Source organism: Vombatus ursinus, unplaced genomic scaffold, assembly GCF_900497805.2.
Source record: "Vombatus ursinus unplaced genomic scaffold, bare-nosed wombat genome assembly UNPS02014770.1, whole genome shotgun sequence".
In the NCBI taxonomy this organism is placed as follows: Eukaryota; Metazoa; Chordata; class Mammalia; order Diprotodontia; family Vombatidae; genus Vombatus; species Vombatus ursinus.
The window spans coordinates 6,534,835-6,558,605 of NW_020954548.1; the positions used below are offsets into that span (position 1 = coordinate 6,534,835).

The 23,771-nt window shown below is 36.0% G+C and overlaps 1 pseudogene; it reads left to right on the plus strand.

Moving 5' to 3' along the window:
• The first annotated feature begins 10,214 nt into the window (after window positions 1-10,214).
• The window catches only part of LOC114043819, a 149,413-nt pseudogene continuing 135,856 nt past the window's right edge, over window positions 10,215-23,771 (plus strand).

Below are 23,771 nucleotides of genomic sequence, written 5' to 3' on the forward strand. Positions count from 1 at the left end.
TCTCTCTCTCTCTCTCTCTCTCTCTCTCTCTCTGTCTCTCTCTCTCTCTTTCCCCAGCACCTCTAACCTCAGTCACAATGTTTTCCTCCTAAAATGCCCTGAAGCTTAGTGGTTACTTGTTTCATTATGGAATACACAAGTTAGTACTTGAAATCCCAAGTCTTTTTCAGACCTTGTCAATCACTTAGAATTACTGTACATATTCATTATGGGATTATGGGATTATATAGCTCAGATGCCACCTCCTCCAAGAAGTTTCCCTTGATTGTCCTTTCTCTGCTCCTCCCCCACCCAAATAAAATTTCTTTCTCCCTCCTTAAATTTTCTTAGAGAACTTTATCTGGAGTTCATATTGTATGCCCCAGGTGAATGCAAACTCTTCCAGAAAAAGGACTATCTTTTTGTTTTTATACTCAGCAATTACCATACACAGTACCCTAAATATGTCTTATGTCATTGATTGTTCATTGTGATCTAATAAACTATATGCTCCCAGAGGGCAGGAATCATGTAATTTTTTTTCTTTGTATCCCCAATGCCCACATAGTGGATATATTTCAAATGCTTGTTAATTGAGCAAACTGTGTTTCATCTGTACAGCTCTTTTACATATAATGAAAGTGAAACATTGACTACTCCATATCAATGTCTGCTTATCTTCAAAAATACTCCACAGAGTTTTCAAAATGTTCTACTTTATTAATATCCTAGGAGGAAGGGAAGTCCAGGGGCCTGAATAAATTGTTTTCATTGTTGTTTTTGTGGTGTTTTTTGTTTGTTTTGTTTTGTTCTGTTTGCATTTTATTTATTTTTTTTGTTTGTTTTCTAGGCAAATGAATGTAGATCAACTTTGTGGCATTGGCTCAGGTTTGAGTTTATACATTTCTAAGGCTGAGAGTCTGCCTCTACTACCAATTAATTGCAAAAGCTCAGACATCACAATTGACAAAAATCCCTTAGTTAATTTGAAAAACACATTAGAGCTTTTAATCATTGGCAAAGACAGATGGTGCCACACATAGGAAATATGTTGTGATAGGTTGAAAAATCAAGTAATGCCTTTTGGACTAAATGTAAAGAGAAAAAGTTAGTTTGCAGCTAATCAGTTGAGTTGGAGAGGATTGCAAATTTAGGAGCAGAGAACTCCACAATCCTGAGAAAGAATCACTTTTTAGGAGATGAGAAAGAGTGCATTTTTCCCTTTCTCTTCCCCCTCCACATTGACTGTGTTACCCCTGGGATCCATAAAAGAAATATACCTAAAGGGTATTACTTGAGGACTTTATGAAGAGATAGAAAATATAATTAAGCAATAATTAAGTGCTTACTATATCAGGCACTGTGCTAAGCACTAAGGTTTTCTCTTTTTTTTAAAACAAAGGCAGTGTCTGTCTTCAAGAAGCTTACCTTCCAAGGGGTATCACAATTGATACAAAAATAGAGTAAGTATGGAATAAATTGAAGGTAGCATTATAGAAGACAGGAGAATCTGAGTAGACTGGGAAAGGCCTTCTACAAAAGGAGGTATTTCTTCTGGCTCTTGAAGGGATTCTAAGAGGCGGAGGCAAGAAGGGAGAATAGGAGGGATGGGAGATAGTCAATGCAAAGGGATGAGAAACAAGAGATGGAGCATCATGTGAGAAAAAGCAAGTAGGCTTTTATGATGGAAAGTGTCAGAGTGAGTGATATGTAAGGGTGAAGAGGTAGACAGAAAGAGTCCGGGAAGAGCATTACAAGCCAAACAGAAGGAATTATAGTTGATCTTCAAAATAATAAGGAACCATTAATGTGTATTGAGTAGTTGGGGTGATATAGACAGACCTAGAGCTTTAGAAAATCACCGTGGTATCTATGTGGGGACGAGTTAGAGTTAGAGACTTGAGGCAGAGAGAAGAAAGAAAATGTTAGAACATTGGTTCAAGTAAAAAGTAATGAGGGCCTAAACCAGGGTGGTGGCTATGTGACTAGAAAAAAGGGGACATAGAAGACAGACGTTGAAGATGTAGAAATGACAAATAGCATTAATTATCATACTGACCCTATAATTTCTGTCAAGAACACAGTGAGGTCATTAGCCAGACTCTTATGTGCCCCAAGAAGTTTTCCCCCTTCCCCAGATCCATTATTTGGTGGACTTTTAACTCCTGTAGAAGAACCATCCAATGAATTGGAGAACTTCCTCTAAGATTTTTCTTTTAATATTTAATGGATCAAGTTTTCCTTCTGTTATCTCTTGTTCTAAATGATTATTTCAAATTATTTTTTCAATTGTACATTATCTAGATAACAAATTTTATACTAATTCTTATATGTAAATCTTGATTGGCAATGTGCTTCAGTCCAGAGGGGTCAAAAAAAATGCCCTGAAGACACATGAGACCCATATACTCCCAAATGTAGACTTAACTAGATTCAAATGTGATAAAGAAACAATTAACAAAATAGTTAAAAATACAATAGAAGAAAGATGTTAATATGTGGCTGCATATGTGACACATGCGAGATGTATACTGTCCTATTTTGGCTGAGAAAGCAAGTAACCTTGTGTAAACACCCCAGTGGCCTGCACTTATTTGTGCATGAGAAGAAAAAGCTGGACAAATGCTCTTTTTGCTCAGTGGTAATATTCTCTAATGAGAACTAGACCCAGTCTGAGATAATTATACTCATCTGATAGTGTAGTTCTGAGATTCTCCTATATCACCTTTTAAGGAAGTCTATCTGTTATGAGGTATTTTAATAATGTAATTTCTCTATGTCTACATTTATAATATAGGCTTCTATACTTTGAGCCATGAATTACTTGAGGTACATGCTACCACCTCAAAGATCATAGCCCATTCTTGTCCAAGAGTAAAAGGGGCTAGAGCAGAATCTATTATGCTTAAGCTAAAGCCAAAAAAACAAACAAACAAACAAAAAACAGAGGTAGCAATCATGATCTCAGAAAAAAACAAAAAACAAAAAAAGGTATATCCAGTTAAAAGAAATAAGGAAGGAAGCCATATCTTGATGAAATGTACCATAGACAATGAAGTTATGCCAATACTAAACATATGCACACCAAATGGAATAACATTTAAATTTTTGAAGGAGAAGCTGAACGAGTTATAGCAGGAAATATGCAATAAAACTATACTAGTTGGGGGACCTCAATTTTCCCCTCTCAGAACTAGATAAAATCTAACCAAAAAAAATAAGCAAGAAAGAAGTTAGGGAAGAGAATAAAATTCTGGAAAAGTTAGATATGATAGATCTCTGTTGAAAACTGAATGGGAATAGAAAGGAATATACCTTTTTCTCAGAAGTACATGGCACCTACTGTAAAATTGTATTATGTACTATGGTATAAAAACCTCCCAAAATGCAGAAAAGCAAAAATATTAAATGCATTCTTTTCAGATCATAATGCAATAAAAATTATATCCAATAATGTGCAATGGAAAGATAGATTAAAATTAATTGGAAATAAAGTAATCTAATCCTAAAACATAACTGGGTCAAAGAATAAATCATAAAAGCAATCAATAATTTTATTAAAGAGAATGACACTAATGAGACAATATACCATGCATACCATTATGGAGTACATCCAAAGCAGTACTTAGAAGAAAATTTTTATCACTAATTGCTTACATCAATAAAAAAGAGAAAGAGCAGATCAATAAATTGGGCATGCAAATAAAAGAAAACTAAAAAAAATACAATTAAAAATACTTAATTAAATGCCAAATTAAAAAACCTGAAAATCAAAACAAGAGATTTATAAAAATGAAAGTAAAAAAAAACCTTTTAATTAATGAATAAAACTAGGGACTGGTTTTATAAAAAAAATAGATAAACCATTATTTAATTTGATTAACAAAAGGAAAGAAGAAAATCGAATGACTGGTAAAAATAAAAGAAGGTGTAAATTAACCAATTAACCATCAATGGAGAGGAAATAAAAACAATTTTAGGAGCTATTTTGCCCAATTATATGCCAATATAATTAACAATCTAAATGAAATGGATGAATAGCTACAAAAATATAAATTTCCCATGTTAACAGAAGAGAAAAGAAAATACTTAAATAAGCCAAACTTGGGGGGGAAATTGAATGAGTCATCATTGAAATTCCCAAGAAAAAATCCCCATAGCCAGATGGATTCACAAGAAATTCAACCAAAATAAAATTATAGACCAATTTCCCTAATGAATATTGATGCAAAAAATTAAATAAAATACTAGCAGGAAGATTATACCAATATATTGTAAGGATCAAAAGCAATGACCAGGCAGGATTTATATATAAAATGCAAAACTGATTCAATATTAGGAAAGCTATCAGTATAATTGACAATATCAATAACAATACAAACAGAAATCATATGATTATCTCAAAATATGCAGAAAAAGCCTTTCACAAAATACAGTAACCATTCCTATTAAAAATACTACAGAACACAGGAACAAATGGAGCTTTTTTTTTTTTTTTGCTTTTTAGTGAGGCAATCAGGGTTTAGTGACTTGCCCAGGGTAACAGCTAGTAAATGTCAAGTGTCTAAGGTCAGATTTGAACTCAGGTCCTCCTGACTCCAAGGCCAGGTCTCTATCCACTGTGCAACCCAGCTGTCCCTAAGTGGAGCTTATCTTTAAAAAAGATAAGTAATATTTATCTAAAACAATTAGCAAAAATAGCTGTAATGGAGGTAAACTAGCAGCCTTCCCAGTATAATCAGAGATGAAACAAGGATACCCATTATCACCACTATTATTCAGTGTTCTATTGGAAATAAGCTATAGCAATAAGACAAAAAAAAGAAAACGGAGGAATTAGAATGGGCAATAAGGATACAAAATAATCATTCTTTGTATATGATATGACTGTATACTTAGAGAATCAACTAAAAAAGTGGTGCAAAACATTGACAACTTTAGCTAAATTGCAGGATACAAAATAAACCCACATAAATCATTAGCATTCCTATATATTACCAACAAAGTCCAGCAGCAAGAGATAAAAGATAAATCCCATTTAAAGTAAGTGTAGACGATATAAAATACCTGGCAGTCTACCTGTGAAGACAAACCCAAGAGCTATAGGGATACAATTGCAAAACACTTTTCACACAAATAAATCAGATCTAAACAATTAGAAAAAAAATATTAACTCCTTATGGGTAGGTTAAGCCAATACAATAAAAATGACAATTCTACCTAAATTAATTTACTTATTCAGTCCCACACCAATCTAACTACCAAACATCATTTTATAGAGATAGAAAAAATAAAAACAAGATTCATCTGGAAGAACAAAAGGTCCAGAATATCAAGGGAATTAATGAAAAGAAATGCAAGGGGAGGTGGCTAAGCCATACCAGATCTTAAAATGTATTATAAAACAACAATCATCAAAACTACTTGATACTGGCTAAGAAATAGAGGGGTGGATCAGTGAAATAGGTTAGCACAAAAGACACAGTAGTCAATGACTATGGTAATCTATTGTTTAATAAAGCCAAAGACTCCAGCTTCTGGGATAAGAACTCTTTGACAAAAAACTGTTGGGAAAACTGGAAAATAGTATGGCAGAAACTAGGCACAACACTGTATTCCAAAATGAAGTCAAAGTGGTTACATGATTTACATATAAAGGCTGATAAAATAATCAAACTGGAGGAGCAAAGAATAGTTTACTAATCATATTTATGGAGAACAGAAGAATTTAAGACCAAACAAGAGACAGAGAACATTATGAAACGTAAAATGGATGATTTTGACTACAATAAATTGAAAAATTTTTGCACAAACAAAGCAAATGCAACCAAGATTAGGAGGAAAGCAGAAAACTAGGAAAGAATTTTTACAACCAGTGTCTCTGATAAAGGCATCATTTCTAAAATATATAGAGAACTGAGTCAGATTTATAAGAATACAAGTCATTCCCAGATTGATAAATGGTCAAAGGATATGAACAAGCAGTGTTCAGATGAAGAAATTAAAGCTATCTATAGTCATATGAAAAAATGCTTTAAGTCACTATAGATTAGAGAAATGTTGATCAAAACAACTCTGAGGTACCACATCATACTTATCAGATTGGCTAACATGGCAAAACAGGAAAATGATAAATGTTGGAGAAGATGTGGGAAAGTTGGAAAGCTATTGCATTGTTGTTGGAATTGTGAAGTGATCCAACCATTTGAGAGCAATTTGGAACTATGCCCAAAGGGCTATAAAACTGTGCATACTCTTTGATCCAGCAATACCATTCCAGGTCTGTATCCCAAAGAGATCATAAAAATAGGGAAAGGACTAACATGCACAAAAATATTTATAGCAACTCTTTTTGTGGTGTCAAAGAATTAGAAATTGAGGGGATGCCCATCAGTTGGAGAATGGCTGAACAAGTTGTGGTACATGAATGTAATGGGATACTATTGTTGCACAAGAAATGATGAGCAGCAGACTTCAGAAAAACCTGGAAAGACTTATGTGAGTGGAATGAGCAGAACCAGGAGAACATTACACACAGTAACAGCCACATTGTGTGGTGACTAACTTTAATAGACTTATCTCTTCTTAGCAATGCAAGAATCTAAGACAATTCCAAAAGATTCATGAAGGAAAATGCTGTCCATATCCAGAAAAAGAACTATAGAGTCTGAATGCAGATTGAAGCATATTATTTACTCACTCTCTCTCTCTCTCTCTCTCTTTCTTTCTCTCTCTCTTGTTTCTTCTTTCTTCTATTAGTTCTAATCCTTTACAACATTAAACAAGGTTTAATATGAATGTGTATGTTGAGCTTATATCAATTTACACACTGTCTTGTGGTGGGGGAGGGGAGAGATGTGGAGAAAATTTGAATCACAAAATCTTATGGAAGTGAATGTTGAAAACTAAAAAATAAATTTACAAAAATAATAATAAAGTTATTTTATAGAACTAGAAAAAATAAAATTAATCTGTAAGAACAAAAGGTAAAGAATATCAATATATAGAGTTTTATTTATCAAATAAATTTATTAGAATACATGCATTCCCAAATTGATCAAAGGATAGTAACAGGTAGTTTTCAGATAAATAAAACAAAGCTATCTCTAGTCACATGAAAAAATTATGTAAATCACTATTGAAATGCAAAATAAAGGAACTCTGGGTTGTCACCTCACAACTATCAGATTGGCTAATCTGACAAAAAAAGAAAATGATAAATGTTGGAGGGGATATAAGAAAACTGGGACACTAATGCACTATTGGTGGAGTTGTGAACTGATCTGACCATTCTGGAGATCAATTTGGAACTATGCCCAAAGGGCTATAAAACTGTGCATACCCTTTGATCCAGCAATACCCTTTCTAGGTCTATATCCCGAAGAGATTATTTTAAAAAGGGGGAAGGACCTACTTGCACCAAAAAAAATATAGCAACTATTTGTGGTGGTTAAGAATTGGAAACTGAAAAGATGCCCATCAATTAGGCAATAGCTAAAAAGTTGTGTTATATGAGTGTGATGGATATTATTGTGCTATAACAAAAGATGAGCAGGACACTTGCAGAAAAACCCTGGAAAGACTTATATAAACTGATGCAAAGTGAAGTGAGCAGAAGCAGGAAAATATCATATAGCAATACAGCAATTGTACAGTAACATCAATATTATAAGATGAAGAACTCTGAATGACTTAGTTATTGTCAGCAATACAATGATCCAAAATAATCCCAAAGGACTCATGATGAAACTCGCTATCCACCTCCAGAGAAAGAAATTATTTTGTCTGAATATAGGCTTGCCTTCCTTCTTTCTTTATCCTTCCTTCTTCCTTCCGTCCCTCCTTCTCTCTCCCTCTCTCTCTCTCTCTTTCTCTCTCTCCCTCTCTCTGTCTGTCTGTCTGTCTCTCTCTCTGTCTCTCTCTCCCTCACTCTTTCTCTCTTTCTCTCACTCTTCTACAAAATGACTAATATGGAAATGCTTTATGTGATTGTGTATATATAACATGTATCATATTGCCTACCATCTCAGGGAGTGGGGAGGCAAGGACAGGAGGCAAGGACAGAATTTGGAACTCAAAACTTAAAAAAAATGTAAAATTGTTTTAACATGTAATTGGGGGAAATACATATTATTTTCAAAAAATTGGCTCTGCTCCTCACTAACTGTATGACCTTGAGCAAATCATTTATTTTCTTTGATATTTAGATTCTTCATTTGGAAAAGGGTGAGAGGATGATCTCTTTAGATAGTATATATGGCCTTTGTAAATTCACATGATATTCAGATGACAAATGAACAAAATCCTTTCTATAGTGAAATATGAGGAGTAATTTTGTATATGTTATATATATATATTATATATAATATACACACACACACACACACACGTATATGTATATGTGTGTGTACATATACACACATATTCCTGAGACCCAACTGTCAAAATTTTACCAGTACATCCATATGTACTGGTTAGTATGTGTGTGTATCTATCACAAATACACACATTTACATATATACATACATATATGTACACATACATACATACATATCATTAACCAACAAAAAATACAAATATAGCAGGATAGCAAGACCTTGTGTTTTCTGTAATACTCAGTCCATTATATGACCATAAAGATTCAGTTTACTATAGAAAACTCTTTATTAAAGCCTGCCTCATCCTGTCTTATGTTTTCATCAAGTATATATATGCTTGATTCATAAGTCAATCATTCTCATAAATCTTTTATAGAAGTGAGCATGTAGATATGTGGGTCAATAGACATTGATGCCCAGTTGATCACTTTCTTTCAGGACTTGAGGATAATGCAGCAATCCCTTATTGGTTACTTAGTCCCTTTGATGGGGAGACAGGAATAGAGGGTTTACTGTAAACTCATATATCTTCCCATACAGCCAGAGATCATGTTCCATGAACTAATCACTGATACTCTTGTAATTCCCCCACCCCCAACATGTTTTCCAATTCACTTCTCTCAATGTTCACCTGAGAATGGATTTGGTTCTAGGACAAAATCTATTCCTCCTCCTCCTCCTCCTCCACCTTCTTCTTCTTCTTCTTCTTCTTCTTCTTCTTCTCTCTCTCTCTCTCTCTCTGTGATTTCTAGTTTTTCATCTAAAACATTAAAGACTGTGATTATAGGGTCTATTTGTGATGTTCATGATTATCATTAATGGGTTTATGATAGCAAATTTACTCCATTTGTTGTTGTTTTGTTGTTAGAAATACTTGCAATTTTAATAGCATACTGATTAGTCTAACAATAAAAAAGATTAAATAGGTATAGATCAAAATCCTTACATTATTAGATTTGGTCTCTTTTTAGAAGACCCTAATTTTCTGTGGCTCTCTGGGTCACTGATATTCTAAGAATCCAGATGCCCAAATGAGGCATTTTAACTACATATAGAACACAACCTTCCTTCCTCACATGCCATCATATCCAAGGGGAGTGGGTCATTTGTTGGAGTAGGGCAGTTATTGAATGCAAGTCTTTACAGTCTCTGCTTCCTCCCATTAACCTCCCTTCTCTCCACCCTCATTGACTCACCCTCACAGAATGGTCATCCAGGTAGAATTGTTACGTGAGTATGAAGTTAGACAGGACAAAAAGGAAGATGGCTTTAAGTATGATAGAGTTGAAGCACATATGCCAAAATGGTTGGGTTGACCCAAATGTAGCACTCAGTGTTCCTACCATCTCATTAGTAACTCATACAGGAAGCTACTAAATAGCTATATGTGTGTGTGTGTGTGTGTATATGTGTGTGTGTATGTGTGTATATATATATATATGTATATATATTCTAATCCCACCAATAGTAGAGTGTCATATCTAAATGATGTGAGTATAGAACAATATTTAGCTAACTTTTACCTCTTTCCAGTATTATCAGATTCTGTGATTTAGTGTTGGATGGGACATTAGGAGGCAGCTAGGTGGTGGAATGGATTAGTGTCAGGTCAAGAGTACAGAAGAACTGAGTTGAAATCCAGCTTCAGACACTTACTAGCTGTGTGATCCTGGCCAAGTGACTTAAACCTGTTTACCTCAGTTTCCTCATCTGTCAAATGAGCCGCAAAAAGAAGTGGCAAACCATTCCAGTATCTTTGCAAGAAAATGCCAAACGAGGTCATAAAGAGTTGGACATGACTGAACAACAACAATGGGGCACTATTCATCATACATTTCTATTTCCTCTTTTTTATAGATGAAGAAATGTAGGTCAATTGAAGTTCAGCTATCTGCCCAAGGTCATGTAAGTAGTAAATAGCAGTTGCAGTATTCAATTTCACATCATCTGGCTCCAAATGCAATGTTATTTCCATGACAGGTCTTCTCTGCAGTTGATTAGGAATTTATTAAGTTCCTACTATGTGTACTACTGTGTGATGAAAAGAGACAAAAATAAAACCATCCCTACCCTCAAGGAGCTTACATTGTAATGGGTTGGAATATATAAGAAGTTTTTAAAAATTTTGAGGGGGAAGAGACAATAACAGGGTAGTTCAAGAAATACCATATTTGAGAGGTAACACTTGAGCTAAACCTTGAAGGCAACTAGAGAATTCCAAAGGTGGAGGTGAGGAGTCAGATTATACAAAGGCATAAAGACAAGAAGTAGTTTGTTATTTGTGGGGAAGATCATAAAGGCCAATTTTACTAGGATGTTGACTGAGTTGAAAGTGAAAAGGGAAGAATTGTGGGGCAAAATAGTCTGGAAAGCTGGGCTGGATCTAGACTGTGAAGGGCCTTAAGTGTAAAACAGAAAAGTTTGGATTTTTTTTTCCTTTAGAAAATAGGGAACCACTGAGTATTTTGAACAGAGAGATTACATTTTTAGACCTTTCCTTAAGAAATGTCATTTTAGTAGCTATGAGGAGGACATGCTAGAGGAAGATGGGAGGAGAAGCAGGTAGATCTATTAGGAGTCTTTTGCAATAGGTCAGGCAAGAGGCAGTGCAAGTATGGACTAGGAAAGAGTCTGTGTGAGTTGAAAGAAAGGTTTAAATTCAGGAGGGGTTGTGGTAATACTATTTACAAGACTTGGCAACTCACTGGATGTAGGGAGTTGGGATGAAAAGTGAAGGATGGGATGGTGGAGCCAAGATGGTAGCATAAAAGCAGAAATTTTTCTGAGCTCTCCTAAATTCACCTCCAAATAACATTAAAAATAACACCTCAAAATAAATTCTGGAGTGGCAGAATCAATAAAAGGATGAGGTGAAGCAATTCTCTAGCCCAACACAACTTAAAGGGTTGGCAGGAAAGATCTGTCTCACGGGGGTGAGATTAGAATGAAATCCAGCACAGGCCATGTCCTAGCAAACCAGCAGCGGCCTTGGGCAGGTGGGTAGGTGGGGGGTTGGGGGGCAGTGGTGACTGAACCAACAGTGACAGCTTCCTGAACCCTCAGCCCACAGATGGTGAGGATGTCAGACAACTGGTCAAAAGGAGATTATAGTGGACCTTTTGCTGGGAGCAGGGCTCTGTTGCAATGGCCATACCTAGTTCAGAGTCACTAGCAGAAACAGAAACCCTGCTCACGGTTCCAACACTGAAAAGAGTGCTTGTGGTAACTCAAAAACCAAAGCACAGGCCAGGAGAGTAGTGAACATACCTCTTCTTAGATCATACCTATTTGAAAGAAGTAAAAACTTGCAAGGTCCCAGACCTATTTCTGAAAATAGCAGCACAAAAAAACTTGAAGCTTGGGAGAGTGTTTCCTCCACTCTGGCAGCAGAACTCAACTTTAATGTAAAGTTAAAAGTCAAGACATAGGCTGGAAAAATGAGAGAGAGAAAAATAAAAGATCCTGACTCTGCAAAGTTACTATGGTGACAGGGAAAATCAAAACACAAACTCAAAGAAGACAACAATGTCAAAACAGCTACACGCAAACCTCAAAGAAAAATATGAATTGGTCTCAGCCCCCTACCAAAAAAAAGTAATCATTGCAAGAGCTCAAAAAGGATTTTTAAAATCAAATAAGATAGGTAAAGGAAACATTGTAGGGGGGGGAATGAGAGTGATGCAAAAAAAATGAAAACTGGGTCAACAGTTTGTAAAAGAGGCACAAAATAAACTGAAAAAAACTAATGCCATAAAAAAGAATAGGTAAAATGTAATAATACTAATAAAAATAATAATAATAAAATATAATAGGTAAAAAGAAACCCCCCAAAAAATTCACTGATAAGAATTTCCTTAAAAATCAGAACTGTCATTAAAGAGAATGACAATAATAAGATAATATACCTAAATTTATGGTATGCAACCAAAGAACTACTTAGAAGAAAATCTATGACTTTAAATGTTTACATCAATAAAATAAAGAAAGAGAAGATCAGTTATTTAGGCAAGCAAAAAAAAAACCTAGAAAAATAACAAATTAAAAATCCCCAATTAAACACCAAATTGAAACCCTGAAAAACTAAGGAAAAAATAATAAAATTGAAAATGAGAAAACCATTGAACTAATAAATAAAACTAGGAGGAGGTTTTATGAAATTTTTTTAAAGATAAGCAATTGGTTAATTTGATTTTAAAAAAAGAAGAAAATCAAATTAACAGTATCAAAAATGAAAAAGATGAATTCACCACTAATGAAGTTGCAATTAACATTTGTAAAATTGTAAAGAAGTTGGGTTTGCATTGTGGTTCCATTGGAATGAAGATACAAGGTAGGAAGCCTGAGCACTCTACTGGTGCTGATAGGGTGCACGGTAACCTCGTTGCTATATTACAGTGATATTTTATGACTGTGGCTTGTGTTGAAGAAACTTGACTGAACTAGGAAAAGCTGTCCATGCTGTGGGCTACAAGGAGAGACAAAACTGGTTTCTCGACTGGTTCTTAAACATAGTATCTTTCTTGGGAAATAGTCTATACCAGCTCTCCTAGCAAGAAAAGCGGCTCACTTCACTTCTTTCCCAGAAGCTTATGTCAGTGGGAAAATAAAATGTACCTGCCTAGGTTAGACTGAGATGAAATTTTATGTCCATGTCTGAATCTTCTGTTTATACTTGCTTCCCTGAGCTTAAGAGACTAATGAGAGTTCTGAGAAATGAACATTACCAGCGTTAATGGCTACCTTATGACTGGGAATTCTTGCATTATGTGACAGTTGCACAGTAGGAGTTGATTTCTGCAACACAGTCCTAGAGGCAAAGGGCACTACTGCCCAAAGTAATCTGTAGCTAAAGAATCAGAGTCTTAACCTGGCTAGTAAGAATATTTGGACTTGAGAATTTCTCGAGCACAAATCCTGAGTAAGTGAGAAACATTTAAATACTCGTACAAAATTTGTGTGTGTGTGTGTGTATGTGTATGTGTGTGTTTAAATCACACAGGAGAATTTAACAGGTTTAAAGATTTTTTGTTGTTATTGTTTAATACATGCTTATGAGTCTTTTGTGTTTTAAGTATTTCTTTTGTGGTAGAGGAAAAAAATAGCTACCCTAAACCTGATAAGATACTTTATACCTTATATATTGACTACACTTTCCAGAATAGACTCAGTTAATCTCTTTTAGGAGAGAATCTAGACATAAACCATACTTAAGTATTGCTTAAGACAAGTTACCTGGAGCTCTGGAGTGGTAGTATAATGAGTCAGAGAGAATGAGGATTTTTTTTTTTTACTCCTACTGTTTAAGATTGATCTCCCCCACTCCCTGTATGAGTCTAGAGTTGAGGCCCCTTGTGATAGGAGATTGCCTCTTTCTACCTTCTGGGCTTCAGCATGTCATTTGAGACTTTCCTATATAGCTCCAAACTACTTTCATACTTTTATTTCACATTTCTCCCTTTCATAATAGTATTTTCTAACCAGACTAGACTACTAGCCATTCCACAAAATTACTTTTCCATTACCTGCCTTGAACATTTGCATAAGCTCTTTCCCATGTCTGGAATGCACTCCTTCCTTATCTCAGCCTCTTAGTCTTCTTATTATCTTCCTTCTGGGTGTCAACTCTCCTGGGAAGCTTTCTTGATTCCTCCCTACCCCTAGTTATGAATATTCTTTTCCTCCTCCGTACACTGAAATACTTATAGATTTATATGTTGTATGTCCCTAAATGGAATGTAAATTTCTTAATGGCATTTCATAAGTCATTTTTGTTTTTGTACCTCCAAGTCCTGTCATAGTGACTCTCACATAGACACTTAATAAATGTTCATTGAATTGAATCAGTTGTAATCATTCTATACTTGTTCTGCTACTGTTTATGTCAAAGGAATGTCATTCTCAAATAGGATTTCAAATCCACAGGTTTAACACAAAATCTTACATCTGAAAAAGAACCCCTCCCCCAGATAGCACCCATGCCAAGTGATCATAAACTTCTACTTGGGAACCTCCAGTGATGGGGACCTTGATTTTCTTATTCTCATTTCGCTTCTCTGTGTTTTTGCATTGCGTTTATGCCTGAAAAGGATTCCTACCCCTGCTCTACCTTCTAGAATTCCTGATCTTCTTCAAGACTCTTCTAAAGGGCTACCTGGTACATGAGACCTTTCCTGATCTCCTCAGATATTACTGTCCCCTCCCTCAATCACTTTGTATTTATTTTGCATAAAGCTTATATATGTACTTCTGGCTTTCCTCAATAATATGTATAATATGTAATATTACACATAATAATATTATATACAATATATACTATTAGATATTAATATGTTATACATGATATTACAATGTAATACGGATTATATAATAACCCTATGAGGTCAGAGACTGGTTCACTTCAATCTTTGTACCCTCAGCACTTAGTCCAATTCTTGGCACATAAAAGGTACTTAATAAATACTTACTAATTGATCAAGGATTAGCCTATAGTTCATTACTTTTTTTTATAGCTTTTATTGTTATGATGAATTACTCAAAGGACTGATGCAGGATTTTTTGTTTGTTTGTAAATTATATTATAAATGAAATGAAAGTAATAGAGGAAAGAAGTGGAAAAGAAGTTAGATCATTGGAGGAAAGATGTGGAAAGAGAATTGACAACTTAGCCCTATAATAACAACAAGAGCATTTGTATAACACTTCAAGGTTTTCAAAGTGCTTTACAAAATGGTATCTCATTTTATCTTTACAACAACCCTGGAAGATTAGTGCTATTATTATTCTTGTTTTATAGATGGGGAAACTGAGGCAGATGGACGTTAAGTGATTTGGCCAGGGTCCTACAGCTAATTAGTGTCTGAAGCTAGATTTGAAGTCGGGTTTTCCTGATTCCAGATCCAACATTCTGCTCATTGTCTTACATAGCTAGAAAAAAACCTTACCAAGTAATAGACTCCTTGCAAATTATAATAGAACAAAAACAAGTGACTTGGAAAACAGGTTAAGGAGAGATACTTTATGAATCATTGTGATATCAAGAGGTATGACAAAAAGAAAAAAAGAACATAGATATAAAATTCCAAGAAATCATAAAAGAAAACTGCCTGGATCTACTAGAACCAGAAAGTAAAAACAGAATCTACCATTACCTTCCTGAAAGAAACCTCAAAATGAAAACTCCCAGGAACATCATAGCCAAAGCTTCCAAGTCAAAGAAAAAAATAATGCAAGGAGCCAGAAAAAAAAAAGAAAAAGAAAAAGATTTTACACACCAAGGAACCACAGTTAGGATCACATAAGATTTAGTGACTGTATAAAGGAGCAGAGAACGTAGACTGTTATATTCCAAAAGGCAAAAGATATAACCTTATGACAAAGAAAAACTTATCCGCCAAAACTGAGTATAATGCTATGGCGGGTGGAAGGGGAGGTCGGGGAGGTAATGAAATAAAGGGCTACCAAGACTTGCTGATGAGAAGACAGGTTTGAGTAGCCATTTTGAAATACAAATCTGGGAGCAAAAAGAAACATAAAAAGCTGAATATAAGCTAGCCATCAGAAAGAATTTTATAAGAATGAAGTGATTGGATTCTGATGGAGAGGGGGAAGATGGATGATACAAGCAACTTTTGAAAACTATAATGTCAGCAGAGGTAAAAAAGTGAGTCAAATAAAAGATATAGGAGTGAGTTTCATTATATTGTAATGAGATTAAAAGAAGAAAGGCAAAGGAAGGGGAAATGAATTAGTAGGGAAGAAAAGGGAAGTTTCAGGAAGGGCTTATCTCACGTAACTGGGGACACAAGTAAAAGTTTACATAAATGAGAAAAAAAGTGGTGGGAGCAGGCATCACCTGAACCTCATTTTGAACCAAGGCAGAATGGAAAAGAACCAGGAAAACAATTAATGCTATAACAATATTGTTCATATTAATAGAAAAAATGTGATATTGTCAATTCTGGAAAGTATCACATGGCAATACAATGTTAGAGACATGGAAAAGACAGACTGAAAATGATGCATATTCTTCCTTATGGCTGAATACAGATGATATGTCGTTTTTTTTCTACATGTAGAAACAGAATATGCTTCAATCTGTATTCTAATGATCCTATTTGCTTACAAATACCAACAATTAAATGAGCTATTTTACGGACTTTTAAAGACATTGTCTTTTTCTGCCTTTTACATTTACTAATACATCTCTGCCTCATCCCTATTCCAGAGTCATTCCTTATAGCAAGGAATGAAAGAATGAATGAGACAGACAGACAGACAGAGACAGAGAGAAAAACAAAAAGAGGAGGAAGAGAGGAAAAGAGGAAGAAAAAGAATAAGATGATGATGATGATGATGATGATGGAGAAAGAGAAGAAAGAGGGGGAGGAAGAAAAGGAGGATGAGAAGAAAAATCTATCCCTTACATCAAGGAATTGAAAAAGAAAGAAAAAAAGTTCAAAAAACTAATCAACACATTAACAAAATTTTCACACCTCTGCAAACACAAAAGGAATGTATATTCTCATATCATTTCTTTAGAGACAACCATGGGCGTTATAATTATATGTCAATTGTGATTGTTTTGTTATCGTCGTGTCTACCTGTTGCTGTTCTTTCCATTTCCATTGTTATCATAAATATTATTTCCTGCTTCTGTTACTTCACTTCCTGCATGATAGATTCAAATCATAGATTGTGTTTCCCACCTGAACATCCCTCCTTTTATTATTTATTTATTTTTGGTTATAACTTTCTGCCTAGATGAAAGATAGAGGAGCACAGTGAATAGAGAGCCAACTTTGGAGTTAGGAAAGTGTGGGTTCAAGTTCCCTCTTTGACATATAGTAGCTACAAGACAAGTACCTTAAACTCTCAATGTGCCAGACAGCTTTCTAAAGGATTATAAATTGCAGAGAAATCACTTAGCTACATCCATTGAGAAAGTTTATCTGCCTAGAGTTTATCATACCCATGAAAGCATATATTTAGACCAAAAACACAAAATAAAATTATTCAAATACTTTCAATCTCCAGAACCCCTTATGTCCTTTTTAAATAGTTTTGTCGGTTTATTTTCTTTGTATTGCTGGATACTGGCCAATCCCGTCATGTAAGCAGTCCTGTTTTCTTTTGTCTGAATTATCTATACCTTTCTCCCAATGGCAAAAGGTCGTGCCTAGTTCACAGAGGATCCCACTGCTATCTCGAATGTGCCATAGAAATGGGTCCCTGGGACCGAATCATCCATTCCGTTGTACCTGACTCTCATTTGATCTCTTATAGTATGTTTCCCATCTTCCAGTTAGTTCTTACTTCTCCCTGCCAGACTTCCTTGTGACAGGCTGCCAGGATTCTGCAATGGCCAATGGGATTTGTTGACAAATAACAAAGATGCTTCTTGTCTTACCATCAAATTTACATCCTTTGTGTTTGGCAAGTAAGCCCTACATGACAGGAAAGGCTTTGTTGTGGTCTGTGACTCATTTCACGCACTCTTCTACCACTCCCTGGGTGCAGTTTTATTGCAATCTGCCTGTTTCACAATCCCAGCAGGGCATCTCCGAAACAATATGTATACAATGAAAAAAGAAAAGCAGTGATTCAGCAACTGTGAAATGAAGCAGGAGCAGCGTTTGTTTATGAGCACACCTTCAATTTCATCTGAGAATTAGCTTCTCCATTGTTAGGAGCTTTATAATGAGGATATGAAACATTAGAGAGAAATTGTTGCTCCAACGGGGAAATGCCCATGTGCTTTAAAATTCCTTTTAGACCAGGGCATCACTGAGTTGGAGAAAAGGCTAGAAACAAGTTGCTTCATTCCTCAAAAAAGCACTATGCCTGTTGGGCTTAATGGAATGCCCATGTGTGCCAAAGACAATGGAAACACTTTTGTAGCTAACTTCCTTACAAGCGTACATCTGAGACGAGTAATGTGTGAGGTAGATTGAATGGGGCATGTTTCCGTTCACATCTGACCTCTGTGTGGAGTTGGTTCCCAAGTGAAAGGCCCTGGGATCCTATGTTTATCTTATGACAGTAACACGTTGGCCATGCCTGCCCAATAGTAGCCACCCAGAAGTTTTGGTAATTCTCCAGACAACACATACGTCATAAGGGCTCTGCTAACAAGGTTTTAGTAAGAGGGAGAGACCTGTCAAGTATATTTTCATTAAATATTTGGCCCTGTACTGCTCTCCTTGCTAGTGTTATATAGGGCCTATGGAGATAAGAGAAAGGAGTGGCAAGCATTCAGGAAGAGCAATGCTAGTTGCCACGACCACACATGGTACCTCTTTATTATAAAGAGCTCCTACTTTTCTGGAGGAAGGAGAAAGGAGTTACAGTTAATGGTAAGCTCAATACCCTTCATCTAGGAGAAGCAGCAGTTGGATCTCCAAGTCTTGACTTCCAAATCAAGACCTTTTCAAGAGAAATGAGAGACTTCTCTAGAGTTATTATATACTGCTATTTATTGTGTAGTATTGAGCATCTAGGTGTCACAGTGGATAGAAAGCTGAGCTTGAGATCAGGATGACTCATCTTCCTGAGTTCAAATCTGGGTTCGGACACTTAGTAGCTGTGTGACCCTGGACAAGTCAGTTAAACTTGTTTGACTCAATTTCCTCATCTATAAAACCTGGAGAAGGAAATGGCATAACATTATCTGCAGAAGGAAATAGCAAACCATTCCAGTATCTTTGCCAAGAAAATCCCAAATAGGGTCACGAAGAGTTAGATACAACTGAAATGACTTAACATCGTGTAGTCTTGCATATTTATGTATTTCCTTATACTTTCAGCTAGATTGTAAGTTTATTGAGGGCAGAGACCACATTTAAAAAAATATTTACTTGTCTTTAATTTTCAACATTTACTTCTATAGATTTTGAGTTCTAAATTTTCTCTCCCTCCTTCTGCTTCCCCCTCCCCAAGATGCAATCTGATATAGGCTATATGACTGTATTATACATATTTCCACATTAGTGATGTTGTAAAAAAAAAAAAAAGAATTAGAACCAAAGGGGAAAACCATAAGAAAGAAATGAGAGAGAGAGAGAGAGAGAGAGGGAGAGGGAGAAAGCAAATAATATGCTTCAATTTACATTCAGACTCCATAGTTCTTTCTCTGGATATGGATAGCATTTTTCATCATGAAATCTTTTGGAACTGCAGAGACTACCTTTTTTTTTTTTAGGCAATTAGGGTTAAGTGACTTGCCCAAGGTCACACAGCTAGTAAGTGTCAAGTGTTTGGTCTGAGGCTGGATTTGAACTTAGGTCCTCCTGACTTCCAGGCTGGTGCTCTATCCACTGCACCACCTAGCTGCCCCTGAGACTACATTTTAATAATTGTTTCATATAAAACCAATTATATTGCCCTATAATGATTGTCATTAATTAAATTATCATTAGCCTCTATTTACATATTCCTTTAAGGGTTGCAAAATTATTTCCTATCATCAACTTTGTAAGTTGGGTTTTGAAATATTGTCATATCTATTTTACAGATGAAGAAAATAAGCATCAGAGAGGTCACATGATTTGCCCAGGATCCTATATAGACCAAGCGAATCTATCATCTAACCCACAGAATTTTCTACTTATCCACATTACCTCCCATAGACAGATTAAACATTGTTGTTGAATTGAAGAAAGAATGAATTCCTAAAATTGCCTTTTCACCAACTTCCCTTATAAAGAGCTTGCTTGAGGGTCAGTCTCTTATTTGACCCTGCTTTGCTCATTAATCTCCAAAGCAAAGTTTTCATTATCACCTGGGCCTTTTTCCATAAGCTGTTGAATTCACCTTCACACATAGATAGATTAGGTGGCTAATTATACAATTGTACTTTTCACCCATTTTAGAGTAAAGATGAGAAGAAATAGAGAAAGAAAAAAAAATTATAGTCAAATTACCTATATGTGAGATCTGGCTCTGCCACTTATAAGTTGTATGACCTTAAGCAAACACTTAACTACTCTAAATATCAGCTTCCTTTTCTTGAAAATATGGGAAATGATCTCCACATGATCAGCATCACAAGATCATCACAGAGAACAAATAAGTTAATGTTTAAAAAGTAATTTGTAAAGACATTTTTCAGACAAGAACCTGGTACTCTGTGAACCAGTGGACCTGGCCTCCTTACTATTCCTCTAATAAGACACCCCCAACCCTATATATTTTTACTGGCTGTCTACCTGTGATACAAATGATCTCATTCCTCATCTCCACCTCCTAGGTTCCCTGACATCCTTCAAGCACCAGATAAAAGTCCACCATCTACAGGAAGCCTTTCCCAATCCCTCTTGACTCTAGTGGCTTCCTTCTGTGGATTATTTCCAATTTATCCTGTGCATAGTTTGTGCATAACTTATTTGCATGTCATCTTCCCCATTAGATTGTGAGGTCCCCAAGAGTAATGATTGTCTGTTACTTTTTGTGTGTTTGCTTTTGTATTCTCAACTCTTAGCTTAGTGCCTGGCACACAGGAAGCCAAATGCCAGTTGTAGCCCAAATGCTAGTAGCTGTGCTTAGACAACATTCCATATTGACATCTATAGTGATATAGATGGCCTCACTCCATATGATGGTCAGGGGGCTAATTAGCAGTCACAAAAAGCAATTGTGTCTCTATAAAATAGTGCATACATTTTCTGACGGCATGTATCACATCTATATATCTGAGGTTCTAAAATTTATTTCATTCATTTATTAGCCTTGACTATAGATTATTTTTAAAATATTGGGTTTCCCTATTTTACTTAGGTTGGAAGTGGGTCTTATCCCACTCTGATTGATATGGGAACTTTGACCTTCTCCAATTCGAACATGAGTCAGTTTTCTCCCTTTTTAGACCAGCTGGGGTTCTCTTGCTTCTGGGAGCTTATCCTATTAATGCTGAACTTTGTGTGGGCAATCAGTTGACTTATTCCACTGCAGTTTGGAACTCTCACACTTAAGAGATCCACTAGTCTCAGTCTAACAGATAGCAAAGATTACAGAAGGGCACCACTGTGTCTGATCCTTGCACATAGTTTTAAAAGCCCCAACAGACTGCAAATCATATCTTGTCTACACAATTTGTATTGGCCCCATTAAAATTCACGAGTATCACCTTATCTTCTCATCTATCCACTCTTACTTCTCTCCATTAGAGAGGACCAAGATCTGCCAGTATGAGTTTTACATATAATTCTCTGCACTAGAAATGCCTATGAAATTGGAAAATAATTTAACATAAATTAGAGTCTAGAGGGGGAGCAGAGCCAAGATGGAAGAATAAAAGCAGTGACTTGCTCGAGCTCTCCCCCAAATTCCTCCAAATACCTGCAAAAATGGCTCTAAAGCAGCAGAACCCACAAAAAGACAGAGTGAAACCCAAGACAGCCTGGATGGTTGATCAGAAAGGTATATTACGCTGGGTGGGGAGAGGAGCGCAGTTCCGGGTGGGCACGCAAACAAAACAGGCCTCAGCAAACCTGGTGCAGAGGACTGAATCACCAGCAGATGTGGTGGTTTCCAGACTTCTCAACCCATGAACACCAAAGACAACTTAGAAGGTCAGTGAGAAAGGTCTGTGACTGTGGTGAGAAAGAAGCACAGTCCCAGCCATAGTTCCCCAAGTTTGGCCCTGGGGCAGCAGCTACTTCCAGAGCTTCTGGCCCACAGACTGAGGGGGAATTGAGTGGCTGATCAGAGAGGGATTGCAGGGATCTCTCTACTGGTGAAGGATTCTCTTGCTTTGTGGTTACAGTTCTGGGTGGAGGTCTAGGGGCGAGGAAGAGTGCTGGCGTGGTGGAACTTGTAGTGGTGGTGGAGAGGAAATCCTCCTCACAGTTCCAAAACAGAAAAGAGTGCTTGTGGTCACTCACAGACCACAGCACATGCCAGGAAAGGAGTAAACACCTTGCCCCTTATTATACCACCTTGGAAGAACTGAAAATTTACAGGTCACTAGAAGTATCTCTGAAAACAGCTGCACAAAACTCCTGAAGCTTGGGAAAGTACATTCTCCACACTGGAAGAAGACTCCTACCTTAACAAAGATTTTAAAACTCAAATAATTGGCTGGGATCATGAACAAACACAGGTGCAAAAAAAAAGTCAGACCATAGAATCATTCTTTGGTAACAGAGAAGATCAAAACATACCAACCACAAAGAGACAACAATGTCAAAGCTCCTACATCCAAAGCCTCCAAGAAAAATATGAATCTGTCTCAGGCCTTGAAAGAGCTCAAAAAGGAGTTTGAGAAACAAGTAAGACAAGTAGAGTTTGAGAAACTCTACTTGGAAGAAACTTGGAAGAGCTCAAAAAGGAGTTTGAGAAACAAGTAAGAGAAGTAGAGGAAAAACTGGGAACAGAAATGAGGGTGACGCAAGAAAATCATGAAAAACAAGTCAACAGCTTACTAAAGGAGACCCAAAAAATACTGAAGAAAATAACACCTCAAAAAAAAAAAGCTTAACACAAATGACAAAAGAGGTCCAAAAAGCCAATGAGGAGAAGAATTACCCAAAGAGCCAAACTGGCCAAATGAAAAAGGAAGTCCAAAAGCTTACTGAAGATAATACTTCCTTAAAAATTCAAATAGAGCAATTGGAAGCTAGTGACTTTATGAGAAATCAAGACACTGTAAAACAAATCCAATTGGAAAAACAGCTAACCTGGAAAATAGGTCCAGGAGAGAAAATTTAAAAATTATTGGACTATCTGAAAGCCATGATAAAAAAAAAAGAAAGAGCCTAGACATCACCTTTCAAGAAATTATCAAGGAAAATTGCCCTGATATTTTAGAACCAGAGGGCAAAATAGAAATGGAAAGAATCTACCGGTCACCTCCTGAAAGAGATCCCCAAAGGAAATATTGTAGCCAAATTCCAGAGTTCTCAGGTCAAGGAGAAAATATTGCAAACAGTCAGAAAGAAACAACTCAAGTATTGTGGAAACACAATCAGGATAACACAAGATTTAGCAGCTTCTACATTAAGGGACCAGAGGGCATGGAATACAATATTCCAGAGGGCAAAGGAGGTAGGATTACAACCAAGAATCACCTATCCAGCAAAACTGAGTATAATCCTTCAGAGGAAAAAATGGTCAATTCAGTGAAATAGAGTACTTTCAATCATTCTTGATGAAAAGACCAGAGCTGAATAGAAAATTTGACTTCCAAATACAAGACTCAAATGAAACATGAAGAGGTAAACAGGAAAGAGAAATCATAAGAGACTTATTAAGGTTGAACTGTTTACATTCCTGTATGGAAAGATGATATTTGTAACTCATGAGACCTTTGTCAGTATTAGGCTAGTTGGAGGGAAAAATTTTATATGTATGTATATATGGATATAGATATAGGTAGATAGATAGATAGATAGATAGATAGATAGATAGATAGATAGATAG